Source organism: Cyprinodon tularosa, unplaced genomic scaffold, assembly GCF_016077235.1.
Source record: "Cyprinodon tularosa strain WSP-4 unplaced genomic scaffold, ASM1607723v1 ctg148, whole genome shotgun sequence".
Classification (NCBI taxonomy): domain Eukaryota; kingdom Metazoa; phylum Chordata; class Actinopteri; order Cyprinodontiformes; family Cyprinodontidae; genus Cyprinodon; species Cyprinodon tularosa.
Window position 1 is genome coordinate 854960 of NW_024038309.1, and position 18362 is coordinate 873321.

Here is an 18362-nt window from a genome sequence, read left to right on the forward strand (position 1 = left end):
ACGAGCCAAAACAACCAATCACAGCCAGAGGAGCGTCTGATGGAGTGTCAATCACAGCTCACACACGCTGATACCCCCCCCCACCGCTTAACCTGCCGCTTCCGCGCGGCTGCTGCAGTCAGGAGGACGCGTGTGGAAGTCATGGCGGAGCGACAGCCACCAGCGAAAGAGAAACTGCCCTTACTGCCCCTGCCGACAACTGCTTACACGGCAAACTTCGGTATAACCAGCATCTTATATCTAGCTGCTTGGAGGTGAGTGTTATCGCTCTTACCGGTTCACACTCCATGCCGCGTATGCTGCTTGGACCAGTGGCGGCTGGTGAAAAATATTTTTGGTGGGGCTGATATAGCCTAGTGTATGTCTCCAACTAACCCGGAATAAGAATTCAAATAAACAATTGGACAATACATACAATTTAACAGTAATGATTTAATTTACTATATAATAACAGTAACAGTGATGATTTGGGTCACTGTGACGGGGTTCTTTGGCCTCCAAGAATCCAGTCTCAGTCGGGTTACCGGTGTTGGTGATTTATTGAGCTCAAAAACTCAAAACAGGGTGCAAAAGAAACTAAACATATACAAGATACTCTGGGCCTCAGCCTCCCTCCAGCTACCAGCAATGTAACAAAGAAACAGAAAACAAAAATTGCCGCTTTTCTTCCCACAGCCCTCATTAAATAGTTTAAGCCCCTCACCTCAGGCTCTCTTATTTCTGATTTCTTCTCATTAATCAGTTTTGTCCATATATTACCTCCACAAACAATTGATGTACAAAAACAAATAATTTTTACAACTTAATTCTTTTACACAGATTCATTGACTTATTAAATTACACCAAACTGGGTTTGAACCCAGCAAAGACGCAGCCAGACTGAAGATGACAAGTCCCCGCATAAACACGTACACACACACACACACACACACACACACACACACACACGGCTAACCCCACTGAAATATTAAGTGTGCACCCTCAATACGCCAGCAGGTAACCAGGACAGCTTGTGTGTTTTAAGTTAATAGAGCTACTGATCTCAGCGCGAGTGTATTGGTCCTCACAAACACAGTATAACAGGAATGTGTGTGTGGCGCGCAAAGTTAGAGAGGTTGTTTTAAGCGACGAGGTGGATTCGTCACAGTCACAATAACCATGAAATGAAATGTTCATATCATACAACAGGGATGTTCTTCTGGCAAACGGGTAGATAAATAAGGATCTCACCGAATTTGGTGGAAGCTGCATCTCGCTCGTTACATTCGCCATCTTCCCTCTAATTGTCTGCACCTGCGCTTGGGTTCAGAAGAGAAGCCTGTAAAAGCGCAGTATTTTCAGCGCCCCAATACCATAAAGTTCCGAGACGCTGATTGGCCATTAAATTCACCTAGCAATAGTACATGATTGACAGATTCTCTGCAAATGTGGGTCAGTCTGATCACAGCCCCCAGAACAGAGACGGTAGGAGTCTGTCTGTGGAAATCCACAAATTAATGACAGTAGATAGGGAAATGTAGTTTATATAATTTGTTTTGCTTATAGTTACACAGTCTAGATAGTAAAACAGACATTTATGAGTTAATTTCTAAAAATATATTTTACGTTTCTCTCTTCTTATCAGGGAGGGCGGTGCCCCAGCGCCCCCTATGGGCCGGCCGCCACTGGCTTGGACGCTTCTGGTCGCATGCGGAAGCCGCGAAGGTGCTGTGAGAGGGGTGGAGCTTGGAGGTGGGGCATAAGTGAAGCAGAGAGGGTGGGGGAGTGGCGTGAAACCTGTTTTTCTTCAAATTTTCAGTCGAAGTCTGCTCTCTTCTCAATGTTACAGACTGCAGCTTTAAGCTGTTATAGCATTATTTATTTGTCTCTTACTTTATTTTTTCAGGTCCTCAACCCAATTTTAATATCAACTCAAAATGACATTGGTTAATATAACTGACAGTTTTCAAAGAGTTATATTTACTTCTTATATTAGAGGAATCTATCCAAACCAAAGCAGCACTATTTAAAATCATGAGAGCTCTGACTGTTAATGATAAAGAATGAATTTATGGTTAACCATATATGTGGTTAAATTACACTGGCTGGCTAACGGCGACTCAGTGGTGCAGTGGGTACTACTGCTTTGCAGCAAGAAGGTTCCAGGTTCATTTCCTGGCTCGGGGTCTTTCTGCATGGAGTTTTCATGTTCTCCCTGTGCATGTGTGGGTTCCTCCCACAGTCCAAATACATGACTGTTAGGTTATTAGGCTTCTCTAAATTCTCCTTAGCTGTAAGTGTATGTGTGAATGTTTTTTTTTTGTCCTGTTTGTCTCTCTGTTGCCCTGCAATAGACTGGTGACCTGTCCAGAGCGTTCCCCGCCTCTTGCCCGTTGACAGCTGGAGAGAGGCAACAGCACCCCTCACGACCATGCTTGGGATAAGCGTGACGGCAAATGGATAGATGGATAGATGCACTGGCTGGTTCACCACCTGACCTGTAGATCTGAGGAATAATTAAATAGAACCTGTCTGAAAATATGGAGTTGATTGGAAGGCAAAATAACATACTGCTGACAAAAGTCATCCACTGACATCCATCAGTTTGAAAAAGGTTTCCACCTCATTTTAAAAGTTTTGAATGCTAATAGTAGGTCATCAGTCTTAAAGGTATTGTTGAAGACCGCCCTCTCCACTTAAAAAGAAATGTACATGGTTCTGATTCGTGAGGGTCGGCTAACCAGTTTTTTTTTTTTTGTGTTTTTTCTTCCGGGACAGCCAGGAGATTTAGTGGGCGGGTTTGGGGGTTGGTGATGTGGGCCCTGTTGTGGTTGGCTTGCGGGCCCTGCCACCTGTCCCTGACCCCAGGGCTATGGTGATTCTACTGGCGGGACCCCCCTTCTCTGGGTGGGCTCTCGGGGAACAGGGGTGTCTACCGGAGTCAGCGGGGGACCTGACTCCCTGGGGGTGCAGTAGGCCCCACAGTCTTTTTCTCCCCATCTCCAGACTCCTCCCTTTGCCTGCTCCATCAAACTGCCACACATGCAGGACCTTGGGGAGGGGGTTGTTACTGGAGGGTCCCACCTTCTGCCGATGTCCCCCACCCCACTTTTATTTTGCATTTTAGACACTTTCATTCACAACATTTTTAAAACACATCTAACACATCTATGTAGGGCATTGTCTGGGGGGAGGGGGATAAGGACACCTGAGGGGGGGCTTATTGTGTGGGCCACACCTCGGATGGCTCCCTCCAGCCCCTCTCGTCTTTACACATTGAGGGTTGTGGGTGGTTGATTGGGGGGGTGCGCTGCCACCAGCTATCTTCCAGAGGGAAGACAGCTGAGTGGGCGCAGGGAGGATCGGGGGCCTTTCTCACATGCCCATTCTCTGGTTGCCGCCTGGAGCTGGGGCCTGGAGGAAGAGCGGACTGCCTGGTCCGGGGTCTTGGCGGGATTTTTTGCAGGACCTTGGTGGCCTGCCTTTGCTGGGGCTGACATTTCTGCTCTCCCCAAAAAGGGGTGGGGGGAGGGGTGTTTAGAGTATTGAGAGGGAGGAAGTGGTCCTGTGAGTTATTGGGGGGGGAGGGAGGTTCTGGTTGGGTGGCCTGTGCGGGACATGTTGGCCCCGTCCCTAGGAGGCTTGTGCCGGGGTCGTCTCATCCTGGTGCAGGATGGGGGCCCGGGTCCGTAGCAGGAACTGGATGGGTTAGTGTGGCGGTGACACAGCTCCCCTCCCCCCCTTCTGGATTTCAAGGCTCACCTACTGGATCATCCAACTACTGGGTCATCCAGCGCCCTTGCTCTGGGGTGCATGGTTCCAGGTATTTAGAGAATCACTTCCATACAGAAAGCCCATATTCTTATTTTAAGCTACCACAGTCTACATGTATAATTAAATATTACCACTTATACTTCAGCGATAGTATCAAGGTCCTACTTAAGTGTATCTCTTATACTATATCCATTGGTTGTGCATTTCTCTTTTACATCTCTCTTTGCAGGCGATGAAGCAGACTGAAGATGTTTTATAATTGTCTTCATCTTAGCTCCTCTTTCTTTTACCTTTTCTCCTTTTTCCTGTTTTTCCTTTTCTGTTTTACTTACATTGCAGTGTCCATATAATCTGTAATACTCCCATTTCTCCTCATGTACGCTCTGTGTAAAAGTTGCTGCTCTCATAGCTCATACAAGATTACTGTATCCGAGCGTATGCCCTAACCCTTAAATCCTTCAATCACTATATAGAACGGGGACTATATAGCGGACTTTATATCAAACTCATGTAACTGACCATCTGGTCAGATGATCACTGCGTTTTCTCTGTTGGTAACGTAACTCTTCCTTCACCGCATGGTGCCTGCGCCATCTTTGTTATTAGTCAAAGCAGTCAGGCAGTATCAGCCTATGGCGACAGCGGGCTGCTGTGACAGCAAATCCCATAATGCTTTGCAAGGAGAGCTCTCCATGCAAAGCATTCTGAGATTTCCCTGCCTCTTCTGAGGCTTTTCTTTTCTTGTCATACACTTTGTAGACACTTTTTCTCTTAAGACCCTGGGTCATTTTCAAGAACAGCAGTGAGAAACGTGAGCTTCGTGACTGTCTAAAACCGTAGCTCACCACAGATATATGCCTGGGTAGCCGCATGCAGTGATAGCTAAAGGGACGAGCACATAGGATGGACTTACGTGAACATATTACCAGAATGATTGACCACTTATTTAGATGATCCACCCGGAAATAAAATAACATCCTCTATACCTTTAAGAACTGCAGACCATCCTGCCCTATTTGAATGGCTCAAAAAGTAAAATGAGTGTTTTGGAATCGTCTTACTATAGCCTGGACTCAAATATTCAATAATGCGGAATTGAAACAATACCGCCTAAAAGAGTTGGGAGCAATTCATTACATTTCTAGGGCTGACTACTCTTTCAATTAGCCTCATTTTATTTTGTACAGTATTTTCTGTTTTACATTAAATCACTATATCCAGACATTGCTGATAACATTCAATATTGCAAAATATCTGTTGATCTGAAACGTTTAAAATAGAAGAAAATAATCTTCAAGTGGGCAAGTTCTGGGATGCTGACAAAAGAATGGTCCATATGAAGATACAGAAAGAATAATAGTATACTTTCAACTTGTTACCACTTTTGCTTAGACACTTTAAAGGACAGCAGCATAAACCATAGGGTGACAGGAAAAAGTGTGTGAGCCAATACAACAGAATAAAAACCTAACTTGGAACAAAGAAAAGTCAAGGGCTTAAATACTAAGACAGAAGTGGAACCAGATAAGCTAATCAGAGAAAATGTGGCACAGCTGTGACTGATCAAAGTAGGGCAGCTGGGAAATGAAGACAAATTGACACATACAAATGTACTGTGGCAAAGATGAACTTTCAAACCAAGAGGGAAACCTAGCTGACATCTAACATAAGGAAGAAACACAGAAAAATCCAACTAAGAAATGTAAGACAAGACATTTATGAATATGGCAAAATCTAGTGAACATAAACAATGACAGAATAATGAAAACAGGAACACAAAAGAAACCCAATAGAGTGTGTTCATTAGCTGACAATACTTTTGATCTTGTGCTTTTGCATCATTGTAAGAACCGCCTGGATACAATGTCGTTCTGATCAGGAGGTATGATTAAAGTAAAAACACATGTAGGGTTTTTTAAAGTTTTTGAAAAGCTGAATAGTGAAGAAAAGATTAAGTAGCTTTGAAAAAGACGTTGCAATGTTGAGCAGGTGGTGTTGGTGTGTCCTTGCAAGTTTTTTTCAATGCTGTTCTTGGGCAAATTTAAGGTAATTGTATTTTTTCAAGTTTCATAGTCTAGAGAAGATATTGTTTCTTAAAAGATACAGAATATAAATCTGTTTTTTTAACATCAGATTTTAAGTTTTAGCTACAGAAAGGAACTATTCATCAGAAGGATACATTAGGCCAAATGCTGCCTGCTGTCATGAAGCCGGTGAATTACAGCCTAATAAAAAAAAGACTCCAATAAAAAGACTAAAGATGCTATTCAGCTAAGGCGATCATGCATAGCACAGAAATGACACATGCCATGCATTTTTAGTCTCAACTTACCTAAAGCTTCCTTTAAGCATAACAAATAAGAGAATCTAGCCCTCAGCTAACAAAAGGAATTTACCTTCCATAAAATTTTAGTACTAAGAAATCATTGTTTAACTGTTTTTTTTTTAAGGCGATGATTGATATACAGGATTCTTTTTTAATGTTCAATGAAACCGAAAACTGAATTACTTTTGCAAATTTGGACACTTAAATTTAAACTGCAACACAACTGCAACTGGTGATATGCCACTTGTCACTTAAATACTTTAAGAAAACAATTTTACTTTTAAAAAGGTTCTATTTAAATTAAAAAAGAAAGATGTTCTGTATACCTTACACTATTTTTTGGGATCCTTCATAAAAGGTTTTGATTAAATCTCTTTTACCTATTTCCTCCTAAGCACACTTGAAAAATCCAATATGTTGCATAGTATGTAAAGGATATAGATATCAATGATATCAATTCTTTTAACCTCCAGGGACTGCCTACATACTCTTGTCACAACAGAATGCCAAGCATTGTCGTGTACCAGGAGGAACCGAGGACCCACTGCATCAGCATAGGGTCGTACAACGGGATACCTAATGGCAGTGAGGGTGCCGTTGTCTAGCCTGTATAGGTCTGTGCGTCCCTCCATGGATATGGGATATGCCATAGGATATAGATGCTCTAGGATATGCCTCCTTAGACCATCACTGACCCACCACCAAACCGGTCATGCTGAATGATGTTACAGGCAGCATAACGTTCTCCACGGATTCTACTGACCCTTTCACGTCTGTCACATGTGCTCAGGGTGAACCTGCCCTCATCTGTGAAAAGCACAGGCATCAGTGGCAGACTTGTCAATTCTGGTGTTCTGTGGCATGTGCCAATCGAGCTTCACGGTGCCGGGCAGTAAGCACAGGGCCCATTAGAGGACGTCGGGCCCTCAGGCCACCCTCATGAAGTCTGTTTCTGATTGTTTGGTCAGAGACATTCACACCAGTGGCCTGCTGGAGGTCATTTTTTAGGGCTGTGGCAGTGCTCCTCCTGCTCCTCCTTGCATAAAGGAGCAGATAAAGATCCTGCTGATGGGTTGTAGACCTTCTACAGCCCTGTTCAGCTCTCCTGGAGTAACTGTCTGTCTCCTGGAATCTCCTCGATGCTCTTGAGATTGTGCTGGGAGACACGGCAAACCTTTTGGCAATGGCACGTATTGATGTGCCATCCTGGAGGAGTTGGACTGCGTTTGCAACCTCTGTAGGGTCCAGGTAGCGCCTCATGCTAACAGTAGTGACAGTGACCCTAGCCAAATGCAAAACTGGTAAAAAAAGAGTCAAAAAAGATGAGGAGGGGAAATATTTTATTGGCCTCCACTTATAAAACCATTCCTGTTTTGATGGCCACCTCATTGTTGCCATTCTAGTTCACCTGTTGTTAATTTCATTAACACCAAGGCAGCTGAAACTGATTAACAACCCCCTCTGCTACTTACCTGACCAAATCAATATCCCAGAAGTTTAATTAACTTGATGCTATACTCTGATTACAAAGTGTTCCTTTAATTTTTTTGAGTAGTGTATATATAATCAGCTGTCTCAAAATTGCACATCTCAAACAAATCAATAAAAAATATGATTTAACTACTGCCGCTTTCTTCTTTTTTTACATTTATTTATAAATTTGTTTTTTTTTTCAAGAAACTTTATATTAATAAACTTTTAACTACAGCTCGTGGTCTTCCTGAAGAATTACAAAAGTCCAGGCTTGAAGATGTTTTTAATTTTTCAATGTTACTGAGATGAAAGGAGTTTTTAGAGACCCGTTCAATATAGGATTTGAGTAACTTCTAATGAAAAAATAACACCAAGGTCTTTTACATTATCATTATAGGCAAATTTAATTCCATACACATAAAATGACAGACTAATGAGTTTCTATATCAAAGAATTCCGTCCAAAGACAGTTACTTCTGACTAGTCTGAGATGTTTTTTTCTTAAAGAGCAGAACATTTAAATATGAAAGTATGGAAGCCCGTTTCCGCCACTCTGTAAAAGAAGAAAAAAAAATAATCTCAATATAATGAGATAGCAACTCAATATAATGAGATAGTAACTCAATATAATGAGATAGTAACTCAATATAATGAGATACTATCTCATTATAATGAGATAGTAACTCAATATAATGAGATACTATCTCATTATAATGAGATAGTATCTCAATATAATGAGATACTATCTCATTATAATGAGATAGTAACTCAATATAATGAGATAGTAACTCAATATAATGAGATAGTAACTCAATATAATGAGATACTATCTCATTATAATGAGATAGTATCTCAATATAATGAGATACTATCTCATTATAGTGAGATACTATCTCATTATAATGAGATAGTTTTTTTTTTTTTACCAATTTTTTAAGTTAAAATTGAGTATTTTTGGTCAATAGCTCCCAGGTCATGTGACCTATTGATGCAAAATCAGTGTGAAATTGTTTTACTAGTCTCTGTAGATGGGGCACACTCATTTGTTTTTCATTTTAACTCTTTTTTTATTTTTTAGCAATTTTTTAAGTTAAAATTGAGTATTTTTGGTCAATAGCTCCCAGATCATGTGACCTATTGATGCAAAATCACTTGGAAATTGTTCTACTAGTCTCTGTAGATGGGGCACACTCATTTGATTTTCATTTTAATTCTTTTTTTTTATTTTTTAGCAATTTTTTTAGTTAAAATTTAGTATTTTTGGTCAATAGCTCCCAGGTCATGTGACCTATTGTCACATCATTATATTGTGACCTATTGTCACAATATAATGAGATACTATCTCATTATATTGAGTTACTATCTCATTATAATGAGATACTATCTCATTATATTGAGTTACTATCTCATTATATTGAGATACTATCTCATTATATTGAGTTACTATCTCATTATATTGATAGTTTTTTTTTTTTTTTTTACAGAGTGGCGGAAACGGGCTTCCATATGAAAGACTTTTTTTATTGAACATAAAAAAATTATATGAGGGATATTTGGATAGAAATTTGGACTCCCAGCTTAGTATAACCTTTGAACAGATAGATATTTTATCTTACACATCTTTAGTGGCAACTTGCTATAGTCTATTTCATTGGAATTCAAATAAACCCCTTTCTAGTACAGAGTTGCTCAAAGATGCTATCCAATCTGATAAATTGATGTTTGTAATTCTTTTTGAGGCATGATGTTTGTTATTTTGTGCATTTTAAAGTCTTTATGGTAGATTTTCTAAACCGTGCTGCTCCCTGTCTTGACCAGGATGCTCTTGTGAAAGCAATTTGAATTCCAACAATATCTTTCCTGGCTAAATAAAGCTGAAATACAAAATTATGTAATGCATTACATATATTTGGGATTTTATTCATATGTCGTGGTGTGTTTATATGTGAATTGTATTTCCCCCCCACTCCAGATTCTGACTTAACAAATTAAAGTCTTAATTTGTTTGGTGTGGCAGAAGGAAAAACCCTTCTAGATAGATAACCATACAAGAACCATGGCTGAGTAGGAATCTTCATAAGTAATGTAGGTAGGATGGTTCAATCAATAGAGGATTGGATGCATTGTGTCTAAGTACTACACACAAATTACAATGTTGTTTTACTCTTATGTGTATTTTAGATCAGAGGTCACGGATTAGCTGACCACAGTCTGGATCCGGACCTTGACCAGCCTGCTGGCTAATCCGGACCCAACCTGATTGAAAAACATTTATAACTTACCGCCTGTTGTCCCACGGCAGTGTCTAATTTCACTTGCGCTGCTATTCCTGTTTGTGCGGTAACACCTGTGACCAGGCTACACGTGATACAAATTAGACAATGAGCTGTGTCAGTCAGGGCTGCTGCTGCAGGCAAACCGGTGGCAACCCGGAAAGATGGAGAAGACAATGAGAAAATGTGAAAGAAAGTGTGGACTCCTGGAAGAACTGTGGTGAACTGGTGACAGAAAAGTGAAATGGTGTGCTCAAAGATGACCCTGCACATTTTGAGTATGTTTGGCTCAACCTACTGCTGCGAATCAGGATTGCCCACCATTCAAACCCAGGTTTAACGCCTTGCAGGGCAGCCTAAAGCCCACTTCTCTCATTAAGCCATAAAAACGAAAGAAAAAAAAAACAAACGGCCAATTAAGATGTTTTATAAAATATGTGAATCAGGAAACTGTCAATAAACCAAACTGAACAATTGTTGTTGTCGACTTAAAAAAAAAACACTTTAGATTTTTAAACGGAAAAATTTTCTTTTCTTTTTTTTTTTTACATTTTCTTATCTAAAAAGTCAATGTATAATATGGATGCGTAAACACCTCATTTTATTTCAGCATTAAATTCTGTATAAAAGTAACAGATTATAACTCAAAATGTTGATTTTCTTTATTCGAACCGCGCTGATTTTTTTACTGGTTACCCCTGCTTTGGATGTTGAAATGGCATCAGTTGCTTAAAGATAACTGGTAAAAAAAAAAACAAAAAAAAACATTTATTAATATAGAAACTCTCCAACTATACTGACCCTCTCTAGACAAAGATATATCAAAAGCCTCTTGAATGAATTCAGTCTTTGCAAGTTTTTCTCAAACTCACTACAACTCAAGACCATTTATTTAACTGGGTGAAGAAGAAAAAAAATCACCTTCACATTTTTTTTATTCATGGAAACCTTAATTATTGGCACCCCTGCTGTTAATGTTTTGTAGAAAACCCTTTGGTCAACAGAACTGCACTTACCCTGTGTTTAATAAGTTTGTAGCATACAAGGGGAGATCTCCTTTTGCACAATCCCTCTACATTGTCCAGCCTCCTAAATTGTCTCTCACTCCCACTCCACAGGCTTCTATAGGATTGAGGTCCTTATTATTCTGCCAAATGTTTTGGATTTATTATCCTCCTAAAAACCCCACTCATGTTTTATACTCATTTGTCTGTCAGATGCTATTAGATTTTTGTTTAAACTATCTTGATGTTTCAAAGAGTCAAAAATACCAAACTTTCCAACAAGGATTTTCAGAAAAGAAAAAGCCAAACAGCATCAAATCTCCTCTACTGAACACCTTTGGTGATTCCTTCATGGAATCAGCTTTGATAGATACAGTACTTATCCCTTGCAGACCAGGGACATCCAACAAGAGAGTCTTTGTATATATTTTTTTTCTGATTCTAACTTAAACTTTGAGGTGAGAAAGATGTTAACTTTCTGCCTAATATGCCAAATTTCACAAGAGATAGCATGATGGAGATATACTTGGGTTTATACCCAATATACCTTTAGGTTTCATAATATTAAGCCTGGCTCGTATAGTTCTACTGGTTACTTTGTCAGTATTAAGCTTAAACCTGTTACATGAAGATTATCAAATGGCCTTTTACAGATTTGCCCATGCAGCTGTACTTAAATTAATTCTAGCATGTTAGCCCAACAACCAGGTTTGTCTTATCTTCTGACCAGCAGCCTCTTGTTATCCTTGACTAGGACATAAGCACAGTGGTAATGTGTGGTACTCCCTCTTATCTCTCTTCAGTGTTTTCCCAACATTAAATCAGTTGAGCCACAGTGCTACCACTTGACTGGGCTTATCTCATTTTATCCGTCCACATTAGCACCCTGTTGGACTTTTGTTGCGGTTTGCTACATCTGAATCCTGTCTATGGTGTTGGCCCTGTGCTGGCCTTACCTTATCTGAACAGCCGTGTTTTCACAGACGGTGTTTGACACCAAGGACCCTGCTGTTGGTTTCGCAAACCTAACAGGGCAGAGGTCGAGTGAAGTGAAGTTGGCAGATGGAGAGGTCACAGGAGGAGGGAAAAGCATGAAACAGAGAAGAAGAGGTGAAGGTAGGGGATTAGGACCCCACTGAAAAAGAACCAAAGTTAATATCCCTTGTGCTTTAACCCTGGGCTACACTAATATGCTTCTTCTTAATGAACAACAGTGATCCACGTTGTCACAAAGTAGGAATCTGCATCTTGCATCAATTTGAGGACTTATAAAATTCCGGTGCCAGTTCCCTTTCTGTGTGTGCAGTGTCGTGCTTGCCACACCACATGACTTTATGAGATGAGAGTCACAATTAGGGGAGAGAAGTGAAGCTTTTCCACTCACCTCCCCATCTATAAAGAGAGAGCACAGCACAGGGCGCGGTCCTGTGGCTGCTGCTGGAGTGGGAAGTGAGGTAGGCTACAGGTTAGAGGCTGGCGGCTGTGGTAGCGCCGCGGTAAATCTTACGAGTCTGGCGTCATGCACCCGGCGTGTCGCACCTCCCTACTAAAAGGGCCTGTAAACTCCGTGTACTGTCCCCTCCTCTGCAGGAAATGCAGGTTTCTTTGAGGGTTTTTTTATTTTTATAAAACAGCACGTCATAATTAGCATCTAATCTTGTGTAGATCGCCTACTTCTGCACATCCGTCTATCCAGCTCAAACGTCTTAACACTTATAGATCCACACAGCAGCTGCTGTTTTTTTCCCCCCCTCATTGTGTGTTTGTGAGGGTTGTTTTGATAAAAGTCAAAATGAGCAGGCCACATGGGAACATTTATCTTGCGACAGACCACTTCTGTCTAATTACTGTGAAGCACAGCAGAGAAATATAGGCAACTCTAATTAAAGATTTGTGTGCTGCCTGTTTGCTGACTGCGTGTAAGGTCTGTTACCTGAAACTCCCCCTGCTGAGTTTCAGCGATCAGTAATCACTGCTATTGGATTCACTGTGCAGCTTTCTTCTTCTCACCTGATGTCTTAGAACTGAAGAATGAGAATTAGGATTCCTTTTGCATGAATGAGGTTAAAATGTGGATGGTTAGTGGCAGTCGAAGGGAGTTTAGTGTGTCCAGGTGAAGGTTTAAACGTCTCAGAAATACAGCTTGCTCTGTCTTAGACAGCTACAGCGTGTTGTGTCAGCAGCTAGAACTTAATCTGAACAGGAAATTGCTCTGGAACGTGAGGTTTTATGGGCATACGGGGACAGATTATAACGTCTTAAAGCCAACTCACTGATGCTTGGAAAGCATAACAGAGAAGAAAATAACCTGAAGCGAATTGCAGAGATTCTTAGACTATGTTGGTGTGTATTTTACTGTTTTTTTTAGAGCAGCGCGGGTTAATTACAAGAGTGCAAAGTCATTATGCACAGGAATAGTTTACAGGATGAAATCAGAGTTTACTCTTTCTCCAGGGGAATATATACAGACCATTGGGAAGTACCAAATGTCAAATAAATTGTATATTTATCCTGTGCTCTTTAGCTCACGTGGCTAACTTGACATTTGCACCTTAAAAGTTTTAAAACGATTGCATTTAGCTTTTGTTTTGAGCAGTTCTTTGAAAAAAGTTGTGTGCATTTACCATGATACCTTTGGAAGGTAGCTCTGATTACTTATAGAAATCCTTTTAACATGTTGTTCAAACAAAAGCTTGTTCACATGGAGTATGGTTGATAATAGTGAAGTAAATATTTGTAAACAACTACCGTATATGCAAACATGAAAACAACATAAAGATAAAATATCCAACCAACATCTATTAAAACTATGTTAGAGATCGACTTTAAATATTTTTAGTTGTCATGAAATTATGCCTTCAAGGCAGATTGAAGACATCAGAAAAGAATGTTAGACTTTGGTAAAGAAGAAGCAAGCATTTATGCCATAAACTGTAAAAAAAAAAAAGAAAATTACATGAAAGTTTATTTATTATTTTTTATTGTTGAACATTACACTCTGAGTGTCTCATTTGTGATTCAAAGGTATACACATGAACTCCTTTACCATCTCTTGGATTTGCATATAACCACCTAAAATAAGCTAAGATACGTATAAATTAACTTCTATAATTAGCCCAGCAGACGGTGCCGGTACGTGCCGTTCAAAAACAATCAGACAGATTTCATTTAGCATGACTCTGACTTAGCCATGCCATAAAGACTGACTCAGAGTATAGTTCAGTTTAGTAAGCCTGAAAACCCAGTCTAAAACAGTCTAAAAAAAACCTGACCAATCAACGGCAGGTTGGCCCATGACGCAACAGCTCCTATTCTGTAGCCAGAATAGTCAAGATTGCAACTGCAGTGGAACAATGTTTCAATGATGCGCAAGTCTCAAAAGAGCAGTTTTTAATTGTTAGATTTTTAACATCTGGTTTCTTTCAGAGCTTTAAAAAAGAAAAGTTTTGCATCACATCTGTAGTTATCTAATGTTTCTAAACTGCTTTCATCGACTATTTTAGCCTTCAACCTGGCCGTCCCTGCTGCGGCTCCAGCTGCAGACACAGCATTCAACAGAAAGGTTCACAACGGTTTGCACCGTTTGCAGGAGTTGAAATCAAAACCTCATAGGTGCACATGAATATCCCCTCTCATTATCCGAGGGCCCCTCGGTTTTTGTCTTACCCATTTGTATTGACTATTCAAGTTGGCATAGGCCGGTGGATTACTTTTATTGTGAAATTCACAAGGACCTTTCTGTCTGATGCCCAAATCTTCCTGTTGGCCATCTGCAGTAGTATGCAGGAGTTTGATGTGGAGGCCACTGTAGGGTTCAGTCAAATTCCCTCTTGTGAAAGCATTTCGTTGATCTGACGACTTCTGATAACGCACCCATACAGCATCTTGGCTGATGTGAGCGTACACATTGATTTTATTGATTCGAGTTTCTTGCAATGCTCAAATCGCAACAACGAAAAAAGCTTGCACTGTGTTAAGTGTGAGCCCGGTATAATATGACATGTACAGGCAGTCTGGCCGGACAGTTAAAGGAAATAGAAAGACTCTCTTGAGAAGCTCTGGTGACAAGCTCAGGCAGGAATTTATTGATGATGACACATAGAGACAGATGATGAAGATCAATCAGATCTTCAGCCTTTTTAATGGACTTCACTGACCAAGTTTCCATTTATGGAAATACAACGTTCTACTTTGCTACGGTATGGGGAAATTTTTCTTATGCAAATGTTCACATTTTCTACAAGCTACAATTACTCTTCCCACGTTTGAGTGATATAGTATTTTATATATTTATTCTGAAGGTGTATTCTAATTTCTAGGATTGTTTTTCTGAGGATGTTTATTCCTTCCATAAATCTTTATGTCTGCATATTGTGGCATTGATATTTTTTCACAATTATATTTCAGATTCTTCTTGACCACTAATAAAGCCTTAAGCGTTATAGAAATACAAACCTAATAACTTTTTTTAAATTCAATCAGAAAGTTTAAAAAAATTCCTTACACAAAGCATTTATCTATGCATTTTTTTGCATTTCTGGAGGAACTTTTTTTTGTTTGTCCTTTTTGTTGTCTTGCACATCAAGGGTTTCTGGAAAACTATTGTTCTCAGTATATAATGTGAAAAATGAAAGCCATATGTCTCTGCGAGAACAGATTGAGCCCCTGTGTGTGTTGACAGTACATTTTGTCCCAGCGGGGCTTCCATCTAAGCCTTGACATTTTCAGACAATATTGCAGTGTTGAGCCACAGTTAGGATTTCATAAGTCAAGCTAGCACTAGAGACGTGTGTCGGTGTGAGTGCATGTGTGCGTGTGAGTATTGCCAACATAACGATTGTCCCTTTCCCTGTCTCCGTCTTTCAGTGGTTGTGTCACAACACTTATTACATTCTGTAGCGTTTGTGTGTGTGTGTCTTTTGAGCATCTGTTACAGAACAAACTTTCACTTTCTGAAACCCTGATTTTCTCCATCTTATCTTTTTCCCTTTGTTTCATAAGCCGGTTTGCTTTATATCCAGGGTACAATGGCATAGCATTATCCCATGTATATCTCCGTCTTTACCAATTTTTGCCTTTTTTTCCTGTGTTTTTCTTGTTCCTTGGTGACGCCATTAGGGTACACAGTCACTGTAGACCTGGTTCTATCTGTTATGTGATTTTGCCCTTTTTCTCCACATTTATTCCTTTATTCCACAAAAAAAAGGTTTAATCTCTTTATTCATCAGGTTCGTGAAGCATAGGAGAAAGCTTGATTTGATGCATCCATTTGAAAAATTCAAAAGCATTAGTTATGCTTTTATTTCTGTCTTGCATCATCTTACTCTTGTGTTGGATAAAAAGAATTTCCATACAAATTAGACATAGGCCCATAGTTAAGCATTAACTTTAATGTTTAGCAGTAATGTTTAACTTTGAGTCCATATACCTTAAAAAAGAATACAGGCACGTTGATTATGATGCATTTCAAAGAACTAACAGCTTTATTTATTTATTTATTTTTAACTTTCTGTCAGATTTAAAAGATTAAGATCAGCACGGATAAATTAACATTAGACAAAGATAGCAGAGGTAAATACACACTCTTCTATTGCTGTTTTTATATTTAAAGAAAGGAACTAATCAAAACAACCTTGGTTTATGTGAAGAGGTAATTCAGTCCCTTGTGAAGTTAAGCATGATCTGTTTGACCATATTTTTACAGGAAAACTGAGTTTAATTTCTCTAGCCAGATCTGGGCCCAATTACTTCTTGACCTGTGAAATCAGGAAAACACAGAAAAGCCAGTTTGACAACATGAAGACAGATAAAATATCTAAAAAGCAACAAGTTGTACCAAATGTACCCAAATTTAAGAATAGATGAGATACACTCCTCCACATCTGGAAAGTCTGTAAATTCAGTTTCAAGTTCAATTTCATTTCTTCTTTTTTATATTGTGCAAACTAACAGCACATGTCATCTAAAGGCTCTTTGCAGAGAAATTCCAACAAATTATGCTGACAAATTGGTAAAGGTTTTTTAAGGAAACCCAGCTGATTGCATCAAGTCATTGACTTAACAGAATTCACTACACCTAGATAAACATGTAGCAAGAAAATATTCACTTGCATATTGTGGGTTTCAAGAGGATAGATGTGGACATACATAAAAAAAAAACATACACACATAAAAAAATATTGGTACCTCTTGTTTAATGAAGAAAAATCCAACAAATATTCTAGAATAACTTGAATCTAACAAAGGTAATTGTAAATAAAAATTCAATGAATATAAACAAATGAAAGTCAGATATTGCTTTTTTATCATACTTCAACTGAATGTAAAAAAAAAAAAAAAAATCTTATGAAACAGGCCTGGACAAAGATGGTACACTTAACCTAATAATTTGTTGGACAACCTTTTGACAATCATAATCGCTGCAATCAAATGTTCCTGTAACTGCCAATAATACTTCTGCACTTTTCATGAGCTATTTCAGCCTAACCCTCATGAGGAAACTGCTCCAGTTTTCTTAGGTTTGAACGATGCTTTTTCCAGATGGCGTGTTTAAGCTCCCTCCAAATATGCTCTATAGAATTTAAGTTAAGGCTCATAGAAGGCCACTCCAGAATAGTCCAGTATTTTCTTCGGGCTGTAAATACTATTCTTGGATGCTTGAGCTGTGTGTTTTGGTTCGTTTATTTGTTGCAAGACCCATGACCTGTGACTGATACCAAGCTTTCAGATACTGGCAGCAAATTTCTCCCTAGAATCTTTTGATAGCCTTGAGATTCCATCCTGTGCATGTTGAAGCAAAGCAGCCCCAGAACATAACAGAACCTCCTCCATGTTTCACAGTTGGGACAATTTGTCATAATCCGCTTATTTCAATGAAAAACAATGAATGGCATGATCTGACATTAATTTGCCTTTAAATAATACTTAAATAATATAATACTTGCAATTATGGTTACAAGAAGTGCCACTAATGTTGAGTGTGATTCACACCATGTTACCAAACAGCCCAGTGATTACCTGTAGCTCTGTCTAAAGACCCAGTAACTAATTACAAGATTGTGGACACCCATTATGCTAATTAGTGGACACACCTTGATTTAAAGGTATAAAGGGCAATCTTTTATTTCCGGGTGGATCATCCTACGTGCTCGTCCCTAGTTAGCTCTATTTTTCTGCGCATGCACACTTTCAAGGGTATATCTGTGTTAAGCTACGGTTTCAGTAATTCATTGAAGCTCACCTTTCTCACTGCGGTTCTTTGAAAATGGCCGAGGGTTGTAAGAGAAAAAGTGTCTACGAAGTGTATTAGAAGCAAAGAAAGGCCTCAGAGGAGGCAGATATATCCCAGAATGCTTTGTGTGAAGAGCTCTCTTTGTAAAGCATTTGCTACCATAGGCTGTCACTACCCAACAGCGGTGACAAATAACAAAGATGGCACAGTGGAGGTGGATGCAGAGTTATGTGACCAACGGGGAGCAAAAAGCAGTGATCATCTGTCCAAACGGTAAGTTAACTTAGTTTGCTATAAAGTCC